The sequence below is a fragment of the Polistes canadensis genome, unplaced genomic scaffold (genome assembly GCF_001313835.1).
Source record: "Polistes canadensis isolate GaletaPanama2010 unplaced genomic scaffold, ASM131383v1 scaffold_16, whole genome shotgun sequence".
Lineage (NCBI taxonomy): Eukaryota > Metazoa > Arthropoda > Insecta > Hymenoptera > Vespidae > Polistes > Polistes canadensis.
Window position 1 is genome coordinate 895,242 of NW_014569563.1, and position 17,638 is coordinate 912,879.

Below are 17,638 nucleotides of genomic sequence, written 5' to 3' on the forward strand. Positions count from 1 at the left end.
TCAATTTTTGTTTCTTTCTTTTTTTACAAATATTTAATATATTTTATCTACTTTATCACATCCTTGAAATGTTATGAATAACGTTACTCTTTTTATCAAGGATTTTAATTATATTTATTGTATATTTAATATTATTTATTATATATACTCGACATGTGTTGAAACTTCTGAATTATATTATAAATATATATACTATATATGTTCGTACACATGTGTATACGAGTTTGTATGTTTGCTGCTCTATATCTCCTAGTGCCATCAATCTCAAGCTGAGTCGAACTAGCCCAGGGCAGCGAACCGAATCCAATGTTATGCGGTATAATAGTTTGGAATAAAATAGAAACGTTACGAGTTATAGTCTGGACCATATGACGTGTGTGCTTCTAGACTTTCAGATGTTCACCCTTACCAAGAAACTCTCCCTTGATTCATCCAACATAATACAAAATAAAAAAATACCATATTCTGATAAAGTTCGTAGAAATGCATCGTATGCAATTGCTTCTAATGTTACAAAAGTCACAATTATATTTTTGGAAATATTTTATACATTTCATTTATATAAAGTACATATAATATAATTACTATATTTGTTATATATATATATAAACTTGAACACGAAAAAATATATATTTTAGTTTGTTAGATTAATGTTAAAACGAAGTTTAATCAACGATTCTTTCTCTTCATTTGTTAGGGGAAAAAAGAAAAAAAAAGGAAGAGAAAAAGAAAGTATTTCCTTTGTAAAGGCAATAAGAATAGGAGAGTTTGCTTCAGTTACGGTCTCGTTCCTGTGATTTCTCCATTTACTAGCTGCTCTCCATCTCCTGATTGAACGAGGGACTGAGAGAGGAAGGGAGGGGAAGGTTGTATTGCAAATCGTATGTCCTGCACCCGCAAGCCATGCGTCTCGCATCAATCTAGGTCTATCTCTCGTCTATTTTGACTCCCGGTAACCGCACTATACTATCGGAAACTAGCCTCGCATTTTCCGGGATTTTCATCTGCCCTTGGAGTTTTCAAAACGTACATCAGATACTTCTTCATTTTTCACGAGAATGTAAATTCTCTTTGATGGTTAGGTAATCGAAATTTATAAGATATATCATTTGTAGATATTAATTATCCCTTTGATCAAATATTCATATTTCAAATCTTTTTGAGAACATAAGCCTGAAATTAACGTAAGCAACGAATTTTCTTTTACACGATTTTGCATTGAAAATATATAATCATTAAATTTCATGTAATATTGAAAAATGAAATGTTTATATTATTCGGAACAATAAGTCGAGAACAAAAATGTATTTCTTTAGAAATAATAATCTCAAGCACAACTATCATAAAGATTACTTAAAAGTTTTTTTAATGGTAATTAGATAATTGTGACTTCTTATAAAATAATCAAGTAACAATTAAAACAACTATATAATTAGTTTTTTTTTTCTTTAGCAATAAACGAATGCAACGGTATTTCCAACGGTGAAGAATACTTAAATTGAATTAGTCACAAAGCATCTCTTCTCGTGGTTTAATTTTCCTAGTCTTTTGTACTAGCAGTACTATGTTAAGCCTATTTAATAATAATATATAGAATAATTTCGTCTTACGTAATTTCTTATAATAATAAAATTGTATTCAACATTGTATTCCTCTTCATGCAAAAACATGTATTACAATTTCATTCCCTTAAGAATAAAGGTAGTTATAATGAATCATTATTTATACTAATCAGCTTACGTTAAAGCAAATGTAATTGGCAGTTGCGACAGATGCAATGCGATTGTCGCAAACACTATCCTGTGTATATTCGCTTTCATACTATGCATATGCAAACATGTTTGTGTATTTAGGTATGGGCAACTGATTGTAAATCAAAGACTGTCATTTCGATATTATTTTACGAAATAATTTAATATTCTAATCTGAAAGTAATAAAAAGGTTGGCAAAATTTCTCATTAATAACTTCCATATACCCCAAAGTCATTTTTATATCGAATATATAAATAATTTTACATGCTTTTCTCTCTCGAAGATGTTAATTGTCTCTATCTTGTCTGTTTCTCTCTACAAATTTAATAATCAAATTATTCGAGTTTTATTATTCTATAAATTTATATTTAACGAACCGACTGTTAAATAATTCTCCATTGTCAATTTTTTAAATAATAATACTTCTTGAAATAATATTTGTTGAACTTTCATTTTGAAATTACCGTTAGTTTTCTGTTGCAACTCTAATTAACATATTATTTAAAATATAATGTAATTCTTTCATGAAAAGTTTCTTTTCTTTATATATTCCTTAAGATTATCCTATTATAATTATATTAAAAAAAAAAAAAAGAAACGCAAAAAATACGGAATACTTTGCAGAGTGATTTCATTTTTTCGAATGTAAATTTACGTCCAAAAAAAGCAGAGAAAAAAAAAAGAAAAAAGATTTTCCTTAAATAACTCGATGTGCTCTAAATATTAAGTTTCATTAAAATTATAATTCTTAGGATAAGAACTTTCTCTTGTTAGGTAGTACGTCTCTCGGGAATCATATCTCAGTTTCTTGATTTCTACTAACCAGCACAAGAGAACGATACTTATCACGGATTATGTCAAATTTTTCTTACCCAGTATTCTTGCTTACTTTTAACTTTACTTATTCTTCATCCAACACGCAGATAAATCGTCGACTATTTAATTTCCCTCCAATTATTATCACGTCGTCGCACAACAATTGCAATTTTCCAGAGACCCCAAAGAAAAAGAAAAAAAAACCAAATAAATAAATAAATTTCAACGGAAACAAATAAATGTAGGTCTTTCTTTAACTTCACATTCAACCCACGTTTTCTTGTATTTAACACTTGCAGACGCTCGGTATTAAATGTATTTGATCATTAATTTTCTTTTCTTTTTTTTTTTTTTTACTTTTTATCTTGTTTTCTCTCTCTTTTTTTTTATTCTCTCGATTTCATTACCACTCAATCTCTTTTACAACGAAGGTCTGTATAAGAGTAGACACGAGCAGACACGTTTCTTTTTATTTAGAGCTTTTACCCTTAAGCAGTATCTTAGATTAAAATAAAATATTTCTACAAGTCTTTTTCGTAATTTCTTCCTACTTAAAAAGGGGACAGGAAAATGTATCAAAGAGACAACGGTTAGTGAAAAAAAAAAACACGAACACTTGTATTAAACTTTTTCTCTTTTGGATGCGAATTCTCTCAACAAACTGTGATAAAAACAAATGGGTACAAATATTACATCGGGGGTTACAAGTTATGAATAATATTTTTCTTTTCCCTTTTTTTTGTTGTTGTTTAATTTGTGTTGTAGCATTAATAAAGTTATTGGTAGAATAAAGAAAAATATGTAGTACACGTTTAAACGTAGCGTGTGATAATTACTGTTGATACATATTTAATGTACGTTAATATATATATATATATATATACATACATGAAATATATATATATATATACATACGTTATATATATATATATACATGAATTATTTATTACAAAGTATAGTACACGTCAATATTGCAATAACACACTTTTCTTCTAAAAATATTGAATTAATACATAATTATTAGCACGAGTTTAAAGTTTTAATTTAATATTGCTATTATATAATTTATTTTATCTTTTTTCTTTTTTAAACTATTTCATAAAATTTTTCTATATGTCATTTAAATCAATCATGTTATTTAAACATTTTCATTTGATCTTTTTTATGAATTTGTGGAAATATATGTTATTGAAATATTTTAAATGAATTTATACATCAATCCAATGAAATGGTTCGATAAACCGATCAAATTATATAATGTAAAATAAGTAATGAAATAAAATCGTGAAAAAAATGAATAATTTGTAATCACACAGTTATTAAAAATAATTGAATATTAAAGGTTAAAGATTATTGTAACGTTATGCGTCCAGTGACTTGAATTAATGAAAATAAAGATCGTCCCAGAAAGTTTAACATTCAACTCAAGAAAATTTTTTGATTTACATATGTTACTTGCCACTTTCCTTTGTTTCCCTTTACAAATTCCACTCCTCGCGCGTTTTTCATTTCAACTCTTACGGCTTTGTTTAATCATGCCAACGTGACGTTAAAATAAAGCGGTTCTTTTTCGTCCCTGGCTTTTCTCTTTCTCTTTCTCTTTCTCTTTCTCTCTCTCACTTTTTTTCTCTTAACATTTTTCTTTATTTTTGTCTTTCTTTCTTTCCCCTATTTTATTCTTTCAGAGCTACTTCTACTAAAACCAGGAGGAGACTTCGTGACAGTGAAAATAGTGTGCATCATGAGTCTCGATGGTCGTGGAAATGGTTACACAAAAAAAAAAAAAGAATAAAATAAAATAAAATAAAATAAAAAAAAAGATATATATCTATAGATCTCTATCACGGAATTGGTGTAAATCAAGCGTGGCTTAATTTCGATGCGTAAATCGAACAACGTATTCGAGTCATTGCATGCCAACGTGCTAAATGGGACATCGTCCTCTGTGGACGTGTCTATATGTGAGAAAAATAGAGAAAGAAAAAGAAAGAGAGAGAGAGAGAGAATAAGTCGAAATTCAGATGGAAGTTAAAAGAGGAAAAACTTGTTTGACGAAATGTGCTCCAAATGAAACCACTACTCGTTCCGGATTTGATCGTGATAATTATACTTAATTGCGTATGAATATATTCAGAATTTTTACCTTTCAAATACATTCGAAAATTTCTAAATCTTACGTGTAACCTTTTTACAAATATTATGTAAATAATAATATACGCTAATGATTATATATAATATACATAGTAATTAACAAATAAATAGAGTGTCGTATTGCTAGATTACCGTTTTTCGGTTGATCATCAAATAATCTTCAGTATGTTTTTTATCATTATCGATCAGTATCTAAAACTATGCAAAGCGATCTATATTATATATACATAAAGAAGGAGAGAGAGAGAGAGAGAGAGAGAAAGAGATACAATTGTATCTATCTGATTAATAAACATAGCTAGCCGCCACTATGTTACCTACATCGAAAATGAAGTATATCGTGCGGTGGCGTATGATTTACGCTGCAATGCATCACTGCAACGGCGTAACAGATTTTAAGCATCGTCGACGAATAGCTTCATGCCCGTCGCTCTGCAACGATACATTGCCTTTCCATTATAGTTATCGATTCGGCCGTAGCTCAACGTATTTCCGATAATGTCTATGAACTTATCAGTAAAGTTACCAAATTCCAATACTTCGCATGACAACGCGGATAGTAGTACCGATAAAAATCATTCGAAAGAATGAGAACGTAAAACAAGAAGACAAAATCTCCGATGTTTAGCCAATTCCTTCTTTTTCTTTTTTTCTTCAATAGATAAAATATATCGGACAAATTGAATGAAAATTAACACGGTTAATCGGTTCATTAAATTTACAAACGAAGCTTATAATATGTTTTTCGACGTAAAAGCATTGTTCGAAATAATCTATTATATTATGGAAACTAAATTACGATCGAGATCAATGCACGAAACCACTATCGAACTATATTTCTTAATTTGTTTACGCTCACACAAAAAACACATGTAGAGAAAACTGTCGAACGGTAATCGTTTGAATATATACTTTACACGATAAATTTATTTTCTCTCTCTCTCTCTCTCTCTCTCTCTCTCTCTCTCTCTCTCTCTCTCTCTATTCGTTTCGACCTACCTATAATTAAGCATGGAACTTATCGAGATTACAAACAAATTACATTCACTACGATAAAATAGAAAAAGTGAGAGAAACACGATAACTTAATAAATTTAATTAATTCAAAATCTTATTACGAAAAGAAAAAGAATCACAGCTCAATCAACGAAACATTACTCACAATAAATTAAATATCTCTATTTTTTTATTTATGTAATCATTATCGTTATATTATTTATCAGAATTACTGTCGAGCTAACATAAAATAATAATAAATTCGTTTCCCTTCTCTTAGAAATTACGAATCGTCAAATATGCATTTAATATTTAAGATGTAAATTTTGAAATTGTAAACAAGAGTATTTCAAAATTAAACTGCATTAAAATGAAGAATTAGTAACTACAATTTAGAAGTATATTTCGTTTCATAAAATGGAACAGAAATACTTACTCGTGCGCCCAAAAATAAACCAAAATACAATGTCTATTACACGAATAATTATTTTTACGTCTTTTATGTAATATAATACTTAAAAGATAAAGTTATTACTTTGCAAAGTATAAGAAGCTTGAGGAGATTAAAACAAAGATTTATAATATTATATATATATATATATGTGTGTGTGTACTGCACGATAAGTATTACCTAACAATATATAAATGTAAATTCTTTTAACATGACATATGTACATACGTAAGATTTTAAATAAACGATTTAAAGGTATTGCCTCAACGATGATAAAATTTAAATAATATTATTATCAAATAGAGATATAAATTTCAGAAAAAACAAAAAGAGTAAATTTTTGAAGGTTGTGTGTATGTTGAACGAGGATTCGTAGGAAAACTGTTGAATCGACGAATTCTTCGAGATAAAGGAGAAAGACGCGAAAAGCTCTTTCATCGTCTAATCTGTGAGCTTAAAGAGAAAGCTCACGTGACAACAGGCTGTCGGTTAATTAGCAAGTGCAAGCCTGCTCCGACTTCGTGAATAATTCAAGTGCTTTGCGCCCGGTTCCTCTACCTACGTTGGATATATCGTGCACACGTATATGTATATATATATATATATATTCGTGCACATATATGTGCGTAAATGTGAGAGAATTGGCCGAGTCTTGTAAAACGTATCGTGTAGGTTCAAAGTTACTCGTAATAGATACTAGGATGTATATAACATTATAAATATGAATGATGCAGAAAAAAAAATCAATCATATATAGGAGGATGATAAGTGTACATAAGATAAGTGTATATACTACTACTAATTACATAATTACATAAATATGTGATTTGATGTTCCTTATCGTTAGCACCATATAAGAATATTTATACAAAGTGTTCTGTAATTGATGGTACTAACAAACAGGTAATAATTCTAAATAAAAAATCAATTGTAAATTGAATAATGTTATATAAGTATTTGTTGTTGAACAAATTTCTAAAGTACGCGTGTTCTTGACTGAGCTGTGCAACGTTTGAAATGAAAAAGTCTTGTTTCATGAAGATATAAATAGAAGAGATATTTGATAATGAAATTTGTCGAGCTGAAATTGAATGAAGTGATTATAATTATTATTATTATTAATTCCAAATTTTATACGAAAAAGTATTAATCCATAAAAGGTAATAGATTAAAAGATGCATCCACATGGTTGTGCCAAAATAAAATGGCGTACTTAAGATGCCTACATTTTCGTTATATAAGCCACAAAAGAGGTATTATATTTTACTTACGTAGGTTTTATTTACATTACCGCAAGATACAAGAGCAGCGGGACGTTTTAATAACGTAACAGCTGGTGTGGAACAAACCCTTTCTGTATATATATATGCGTAATATACTATATACCAACATATAAATGTAGATATATTTAATAAGTATATGAATTGATATAAAAGATGTCCCAGAATCGTAGGAAGGCCACCTAAATATTTTCTTTATTTTTAATGATATGAAATATGTTCAATTGTAATACATGGAAACAAATTTTTTCTTAAGGTTATATTTTTANCATGGAAACAAATTTTTTCTTAAGGTTATATTTTTGGGGGGGGGGGGGGGAAAAAAAACAAAATAAAAATATCCAACAGAAACTTTTGTTCGTCCATCAATTTTCTTTAATAATTCTTACCTGTCAAATAACTTCATAATATACAATCATTTTCTTGACAATATCACATTATATCGAATCATTGTAAACGTTTTGTTAGAAAGCATGTAACTTTTTGCCATTCTGACATTTTAATAATCGATTACACACCTATGTAACGAATTAATCATTCGAAGCAAAACCCAAAGAATATTAGAGAGAAGAAAATTTCGAAAATCATGGCCAGTAATAAAGACCGATATTTGTCAGAGATTTCTCATAGTCATTATTGTTGTGGCTAGGAGGGGKGAGGCTAGGGGGTTTATTGTTATACACGGTAGAGGTAAATTGTCCGGTTTTGTGAGTCAATAACGAGCTGGAAATCGTAGTAAGCTTCACTACCGCCCTTATTTGGAAGGTAACACTTCTCAGCTTGCTGTTGGAGGGATAAAGAGAAAAGCAAGCTTTCTCTTTTTCTCATTCTATCTCAAACTCACACTAACACTCACATACATTCGCACCCCACTCAGAAAATGTTTCTTGCACGAGGTATAGAAGAACGAACGAACGAACGAACGAACGAAATGAACGAAACGAAAGAAGAATTTTCTCGTGAAAGATACCTCCTACTTCTTCTCATCTCGTCACTCGTTTTATCTTGACCATCTTGTTATCTGTCAGCGTTTAGAGAAAAAGAAAAAGAGAGTTTGAAAGGGGGGAAAAAAAAAAAAAAGAAAAAATGAAAATATACTGTTCAAGTGGCCCTACGAAAGATTCTTCTCCTCTTCCTCCTCCACCATTCCTCTTCTTCCACTCGAGGAATTGAGTACCAAGGACAATGGATCACTTTGTCGAAGGACATACGATCCACCAAAAGGACTCTACTTGTCCGTCTGTCTGAATTTTCGATCGAAATCTTTTGGGTATCGTTACTAAGGCAAGGGAAATAAAAAGATAGAAAAAGGTGGGTGGGTCGTGGGTGGTTGTAGAGAGGGGGGTAAGGGGGTAGGGGGGAACGAAGAAGAGAGAAAAGAACGACTCTATTTACCCGATACATAAAAGCGTCGACTCGAATGACGCTCGCGTGTAACGCTATCAAATTGCTGCAGGCACCAAACGAATATTTTTCTCTCCCGTCGTTCTTCCATCTTTTTTTTTCTTTTTTTCCTTTTCGTTTTTTCTTTTTTCTTTTTTCTTTTTTCTTTTTTTTTTGTCCTTTTTTTTCTTTTTCTTTTTTTTTCTTTCCACACCCTCGGCATATATCGACGTAAAAGGAAACAATAATAGCGTTACTACGTTGGTTATTGCTCAAAAGTACTGTTCATCGTGGTAATGTGCTTCTATTCTCTTACAGTCGTTATTGTTCTTACAAGGATGGGTGTAGAATAGAAGGAAGGGAAGGAGGATGATGATGATGCTGTGAGAAAGGCGAATTCAAGTGAGGAAAAGTATACTTTGGTATTTCCGTCAAAGCGTATTAAAAAAGAAATTCGCGATAACTCCCCACCCCGACCCTGGCACCTTTCCCTCCCCCTTCCGCCCCTTATTCTTTCTTATAAACTTTGGTTATCGTTATATCGATTGGTCAAAGTAAAATAAAAAAGAATATATTATGTTCTATAACGATTTTATTAGTTTCGATTGATTTAATAATAGGTAATCAAAATCTTGAATGATCATTTTTTCGTTAATAAGAAAATTGTAATCTTTACGTTTAAGATTACAAGTGCGATTACGTTAAAAACTTAAACGAATCTGTGAGACCGATCTGTACAGTATTATTATACGAACTTCGAAAGAAAAAGTCATTATTGTGTTAATCAAACGATTACGAATAATAAAATAATTATTAATAATCGTTTTTGATTTGCAATGCAATCTATCGATCTTATCATTTACATAATAAATACGTTTCTTATTATTAATATTTATAAACGTATAAATATATAATATACACATTTATTATATATAAATATTCTCGCGAAGAGAAAATAAAACGAATTAGAAAAGGAGAGGAGTAAAAAAGAAAAGAAAAGAAAAGAAAAGAAAAGAAAAGAAAAGACAAAATTTATCTCGTGGCACTAGCTCCTCGTTATTTGAAAAAAAAAGAAAAAAGAAAAAAAGAAGAATAAAAAAATCAGGAAAGGTAGAGAAAAGAGAATCTTCAGAGTTACAACTACGAACCGGCCACCAACATTTCCGCCGTCCGGTTCATTATATCGTAGAAAATAATATACGCTAATTAAGCGACATAGAGGATGACAAAGAACATTCCTTCCAATATTTCTTTTCTCTTACTCTCTCTCTCTCTTTCTTCATTCGTTGCTCGGCGTTACAAAATAAGTTTGCCAAGGCTGAGTAGTCACCACCGTTGCTACCGTTATACGCTTGTTATTCATTACGCGCTTAGAAAAACGTTGTTGTCAACTAAAAAAAAAGAAAGAAAGAAAAAAGAGTAGACAGGGGGTGGGTTTCGGCACACTCACAATCCGAGCTTTCTCCACCCCCGTTTTTCCATCTTTTTTATGAACGACTGACTGGTTTGGTTAGTTTGAGCTTGTCCGCAACCCCAATGCAACTAGCTTATCTTTCTCCTCCTCACCCTTCTTCTCCTCCTCTTCTTTTTCTTTTTCTTCTTGTTGTTATTCTTCTTCTTCTTCTTGTTCTTGTTCTTCTTCTTCTTGGTGTCGGTGCCACCCTCCAATCCTCGTAGTTACCACCCTCGAATACTAGGCTACTAGCTCGCGTTACCACGGCTCGACTTTCAAGCAGCCAACCACCCCCACCCCAACCCCCCTCGCTCGCTCACCACGAGTATATACCGTGTGTTACTTCTCTCCTCTAATATTGCGAAATTTGTGCAATCTCGAACGGCTAGTCTACTCCAAGCTTTGAAGATAAGCTCGGCAATTCACCCTTTTTCTACAACTACCCCACCCTTCCCTACCCTTCCCTTACCGTTCACTAGATTCCTTCGTGAATGAGGAAGCTTCAGAGAAAGATGAGGATGAGTGGAGAAAATCTCGTATAGCATGGATAGATACATATTACTTTCTGACCTAGGCCCGTTTCAAAGGTGTGAACATACACGGTACACGTCAAATCGATTTGCTTTTATTTTGTAAATCCCTCTCTTCGTAAAACTCTATTCAAGATGATTCTTTTACGAACAAACGTAAAAAAGAGATGAAATACACGATTCCGAGAGACTGGGCTATAGTTTTATTTATTTTTCGATTTCAAATATTTAAATTTAATTGATACATGATTTAAATTGAAATCTTTATACGACAATCTCTCATTTATCGTACAATTAATATTTTTAATTGAATATAAGTAGGTATAGAAGTAATCCTTGCAAATCAACGTTAATTTTATTTTTCGTTTTTTAGTTCATAGTTCATACGAACGGATTATATAATATATGTATGTTCGTATTATTTGTAAGAACAAAAAAATATTGTGTTTACTTGAAAAGCCAACGTGACAATCTTCGATTTTTTGGTATTAGTTTAAAGAATACAAAAAAAAAAACCGCGTTCATTTTTATTACTACGATTCAATTTCACATTTCCTAATATCATTTATTTTATTTCGTTATAAAATAAGAGATCGAGCTGATAATATAGAAACAAATGTTATAATAAACGAACAATTTATTCGGATTATCGTAAAATAAATAGGAAGAAGCTTACGTTAAAACATTCGTGTTATATATGAAATCATTAAAATTTCTTTGTATAAGTTTCTTTTTTTTTTTTTCATTTTTTCTCCCTGTTCAGACATCGTTATAGACATCAATATCTTTTCATTCAGTTTTCTTCTTCTACGCTAACGCTTCCCGCGCGTCTTTATTCGAGCGAATGAAAATTCCCGGGTTAAAAGAAAATGAACTTTGCAAAGCACGAAACGGAAGAGAGCCGCAAAGTTTTCAGTTTGAAATAGGTTATGCGAGCAGTAAAGTAGAGTTTAAGTCGATTCTTCTTCCCGTAAAAGTTTTCGATTCGTTCAGGTACTAAGGTAATACCGCTGAATAAAACGGTTAGTCATTTCTATTATTCAGTTAATTATTTATTCAATTTTGGTGTACACGTTTTGTAAGAGATATTTCTCGTTTAATTCCTTCTTAAATTTCGAATCATTTAATAATGTTGTCGTTTATTTAAAATATATAAATATATAATATATTATAATAAAAAAAAGTGTAAGTATAATAAATCTGCGCTTACGCGTGTTATGAAGAAATATTGAATCTTACATTTGAAATGGTATAATCGATATTTCAATTTAGAAAAGTTTCAATCGAATGGAAGAAGAAAAACTTAGAAAACAAAAAAGAAAAGCCAGTAATTTTATACTCTAACGTTATACACTATTATTTGCAGACACTTCCGTATTTTCCACATTGTTTGTTATTTTGATAAAATTAAATGAACGCTCGTTGAAGTTATTTATCTATTCTTTAAACCATCCTGTGGAATTTTTGATGGTTAAAAATGATTAATTTCAATGGAATACATTTTATACGTATTTTCAAACGGAAAACTATTCTAACTTTTAATATCTTTTTAAAACGAAATAAAATGATTGTTAGGTTTACGAGGAGGAAAATACTTTTCCGGTAAAATGCGGAATATTATTTTTCTTTTCTTTTTTCTCTCTTTTTTATTTTTTTTTTTCAGAAGCTACGGAAGAGAGGAAAAAAGAAGCAGAGCTCATTTACAAATAGCTTTTTTTGTAAAATTAAAATTCCATTCGAAGATGAGATCTCTCTCTCTCTCTCTCTCTCTCTCTCTCTCTCTCTCTCTGGTTAACATTATACAAATCATTTAGACGTGTTCACAAATAACCATATTCTGTTCATTCAAAAAATTTTATGGGTTATGAGTAGCTCAGTCTCTATTGACTGTCGGTAAAGTCACTTTGAAAATTACATCGAATACTTCGAAATGAGTTTAATCTCCGGTAGTTAATCCACATATAGGACACACTTACTATACATTTACCTTTGTTAAGATAGAATAAAAACTTTTCAAAAATAAATTATATACGTATATAAATATCACTTAACGATATTTATTATACACGTTCGTGATTCGATACATTAGTACATATATATTATATAAAAAAAAAAGAATAAAAAACCAAAATATATACATTAAAAATAACATATTTCCGAATAAATACGTTTGCATATATTTAGTCAATGCGTTCAATCCTTTTAAAATGTTATTTACTCGCGTAATGCTTATGTAAATGGCATAATTATTATCACAGCACGAAAATTATCATACTCCTCTACCGGAAATTCTCGGTTTAAATCTAATTATTATTTGCTTCAAAACGAGAATCATTGAATTAATTTTATCGTCGATGAGATATAAAATAGGGGAAATTGTAAAAGGAATGGTGTCGAATGTGGTGGATGAGGGGGTGTTGGGGGGAGACGCATGTAGCCGTATAAGTAACTTTGTCCTCGATTCATCAAAAATATCTCGTCGAGGATGAAATTCTCGAATAATTCGAATAACATTCGTTCTCCCAAAATATCCCCTACTCTTCATGTTGAAGAAGAAGAAAAAGAAGAACTCGGGGATTGTCCATTCTTAGCTGCTGCTGGCAAGCAAACGATGCCATGAGATTCGTTGTGAACGTTTGTTATATATTTTACGATCTTTCCAGTAACCTCCATGCTCATACCGCGTTCGTACCGAAATCAAATTGGTATTCTCGAGATGCGGGGAGGGGGAGAAGGGGGTGGAACAGGGGGGAGGAGGAGGAGGAGGAGAGGCTCTTGCATCCCATCTGTAGCAATTTAATCTCGTGAGTTTCGTCCGTAAACCCCTCTTTCTCTCTTTCTCTCTCTCTCTCTCTCTCTCTCACACACACGACTACTACAAGCAAAGTCATACCTCCGTTTCGTTGGAAACCGTCGGAGTACTTTCACGTATAGCCGAGCGGCTACTTACGGAAGTTCATCTCCCTCGTGAAATCATTTCGCTTCTGTTACTAGCGTTGTATCAATGTATAAGTATACGTATGTGTAGTATCCTAAGCCCGTATACAATACCCGTACGGTTTCCTTCGAAAAGCACCAGCAAGATGTAAATCGGCACATCGTCTCTCTTTCTTTCTTTCTTTCTTTCTTTCTTTCTTTATGTCCTTTTTTTTCCCTCTTTCTCTCTTTTTCTTGCGGATCGTAGCTCTGGTAAAAAGAGAAAGCTTTCTCTCTCTCTCTGTCTCTCTCTCTTCGCCGCTTAAGAAATCTTTTACCGAGTGTGATGCATCGTATAGGACGCAAAGTGCGGTCCCGAGACCGATCGAACATTTCTGCGAGTCGAAATGCCAAGAAGATATATCTATATATATATATATATATACAATTCATGTGTATACACGTACACATGTACTTTTCTACCTCTGAAAGTAAACGGGATTCTCTCTTTCTCTCTTTTTCTCTCTCACTCCTCTTTCTTCTTCTTTTTTTACCTTTCTACTTTACATTCTATCTCTTTGCTCTTTCTCGTACACCCGTCTTTGTCGAGCGATTTCCTTTTTGCCCTTAATCGTGAATCTCTCGATGGATTTTTCATTACAAATAAGCCTTGGTAACGTGGAGTACGTTATTACTCGGCTTAAAATGATCCCTTTTTCCGCCCCGAACGAAAATATCTTTTTCTCTTTATCTCTCTCTTTCTCTCTTTACGTTTGTTTTTCATAAAAAATAAAAAAAAATGAAATAACTTTAAAGAGAACGCGTATACGTTCAATTGAAAACGATGAACGAATTACGACGATGATCAAAAACGATAAAAAATTATATATATATATATTTAATTAATTTCTTTTTTTCTTCTTCCCCCCCTCTTCCTTCTAAAAAATGTTTTTCTTAATCTATTAACTATGCCTTATACGAATATTAAATAATTATCCGACAAGCAAAGCTCGTTACTACGTGTAATTTACGAAAGCTTGCTTGTACTCTTCTCTCTCTCTTTCCCTTTCTCTCTCTCTCTCTCTCTCTCTTACTCTTTCACATTATTAGCACATGTCACGGTAGGAAAGGCGATTTCAGAGGCAAACTATGGTTTGAACGGCACACGCTACTGGAAAATGCTCTTCGAAATTTGGCACGTTCGCGTAAGAGACTAATTAAGGAAGTATTAATTCATTGGAAAACCGAAATGAACACAGCATGCGTGATCGCCTTAGGTGAGTATAGAAAATGATTAAATGTGTACACACACACACACACATACACGAGACAACATTTTTTCCGTTCTTTCTTTTTTTTTTTTCTTTTCGCAAAATTTGATTTTGTTTCTAACTTCATTAACCTAGCTCAACGTATATTAGCAATAATTTATTCTCATTTGATTGGTAATATTCATAAATAATATTTCCATCAATGGTTTTAGAATTACGCATAAAAGATTTCATTAATGAAAATTTAATTATTTATAATATAAACTCTCGAAACTGAAATCTGTGATAAAATATAAAACAATATCAGAACATTTCGAAATATTATATGTATAATAATATAATGTAGCAATGTTAATTTGTTTAGAGACACATATGTGCGTACTCGTTCACGCGAAAAAATTACTTTGCGAAATATCTGCGATTATTTCCGATACTTCTTCGAATATCCCATATTTTCTATCTACTTTTTTAATCCCGAGCGAAAATCAAAAAGTAAGATTTAAATATAAATATATTTTTAATGAAAAAGAAAAAAGAAAAAAAAGAAAAATAATCAAAAGCAAAGCAAAGCAAACGAAAAAAAGGTTAAAAGTATTTCGAAAATCCGTTTGAAAAGAGGAAAAAAAAAAGAGAAAAGAAAGGGTAGAGAGAGAGAGATAGAGAGAGAGAGATGGAAAGAGGGGGGGGGAGAAAAAAAAGGAAAATTTTGCGTATGGAACAAGAAACAAGAACCTTTGCTGCACTTTTGGTATCCTATTTTTTTCTGTTTTTTTTTTTTATTGCCTGGACTGTATCAAAAGCAACTAGAAATAGAGTGGCCTGATGACCCGAAACAGAAAAAGCAAAAGAGAGAGAGAGAGAGAGAGAGAAAGAGAGAGAAAGAGAAAGACAAAAACAGAAAGAGATAGAGATAAAATGAAAAAGTATATCAGATATACGAGGCAAGAGTGTTTGTACTTGGGGGATGGCGATACAAACGAAAGACTAAGCTTACTACTCGCGCATTCGTTTATAAAGAGAGAAAGAGAGTGAACACTGTAGTAGGGGGAGTAGGGGGAGAGACGAGGGTGGGGAGAGGGGGGCTTTTCATTTCCGAGAAGGGTAGTAAAGATCGTTCGCGTGCCACGAGTACTACGTGCACAGAGTATACTACGTTACTGTTCTGAGTCTACCAAAGTCCACCACCACCATCACCACCACCTCCACCCAGCCATAATATTGCTCTACCTATAATATAACAAGGTTAATGCCTTGCAAATTAAGCGAATGTTAAAGCTTCCAAGCATGGTTTTACGTCCCCCGGTTTTCGAATGGAAAAAAAGAAAAGAAAAGAAAAAAAACTTGTAATCTTCGTTGGTAATAAGCCTGTTCTATTCGTCAGTCAATTTAGTAATTTTCATCTTATCTAATATGTAATTGTATATAATGCGTGTTTATTAAAAAAAAACAAATCGATAATAATTATGACGATAATTATATAATCTAAAGTAATAAGAAGATAATTGTGTGTGTGTGTAAATTAAAATGATTGTTTTTAATGTTTAATTCAATATCCAAGATATACCAATCATATTGATGATTATAATGATCATTTTTACATATCAACATTAAATTCGTATTTATTAACTTTACGAAATAATCAATTTCGTTTTAAAAATTGTATTTAATAAATCAGTATAATCTATTAAATGATTGTTAACGTTTAAACATTACTTTGTTTTTTCTTTTTCTGGTTTTATTTTTATCAGGTAAAATTATAAAATACCCGTAGATCGCCGTTGGTATAAATTTAAACGCGCTTATGCAAATAGAAGGATAAGTACGTTTGTAATAACAAGTACGAAAGTGTGGGATTAAATGTATAGTCTTCTTCCCCTTTTATTATAAACGAAGCTATTACTACACCTTCACTTCTACCACGCATACCTATTCCTTTTTGTAAGTTGAAAATTATCATGTTTTGTGCTTATAAATTATTAAGAACAGAAGGGTGTTATATACGTTTATACACAATGAATTAATACAATATATTTGAAATAGAATTAATAGAAACAAAAGCAATGAGATTGATTCAAAAATAAACGATATTATAATATCAGTGCACACACGCGTGTATTATATTTAATAATTGAATAATATCAAGTCATCAAATTGAAATAGGACAAATTGAAAGAAACAAATATTAAATTTGCTTAATACATTTCATTACGTTGAATCTTCTATTCATATTTATTCGTATAGTAAATATAATATTTTTTTGATATTTTTTTAAGTGTGAAGAGAAAGAAAGAGAGAGAAAGAGAGAATATCGAAGGTGTGTCTTTAATCGTAATCGATTGTACAGAAATAGAGAGCGAAGTATGTATGGTCGATAGAGGAAAGTGCGAAATCCTATGTAATTTCCGCGTTCTCGCGCGTATAGGTCCGAAATATCATGAATTATACCCATGTATCAGATAGCGTGCTATCAACGTGATGCGAACATCCTGACAATAATTATTTCGGACGCGAACCGTTAACGTATACTGGCGTCGCAATCCGTTTCTACGATCCGAGAGAAACCGGTTGTGTTATCTACTATCTTCGAAGCGAACGTGACAATTCGTACAACTATTCTCTCAATCACAAAACGTTAATA

The 17,638-nt window shown here is 31.5% G+C and overlaps 1 protein-coding gene across 2 annotated transcripts in view; it reads right to left on the bottom strand.

Moving 5' to 3' along the window:
• LOC106793647 (opioid-binding protein/cell adhesion molecule homolog) overlaps window positions 1–17,638 on the bottom strand; it is a 156,249-nt gene that overhangs the window by 19,978 nt on the left and 118,633 nt on the right. The window lies entirely within an intron of this gene.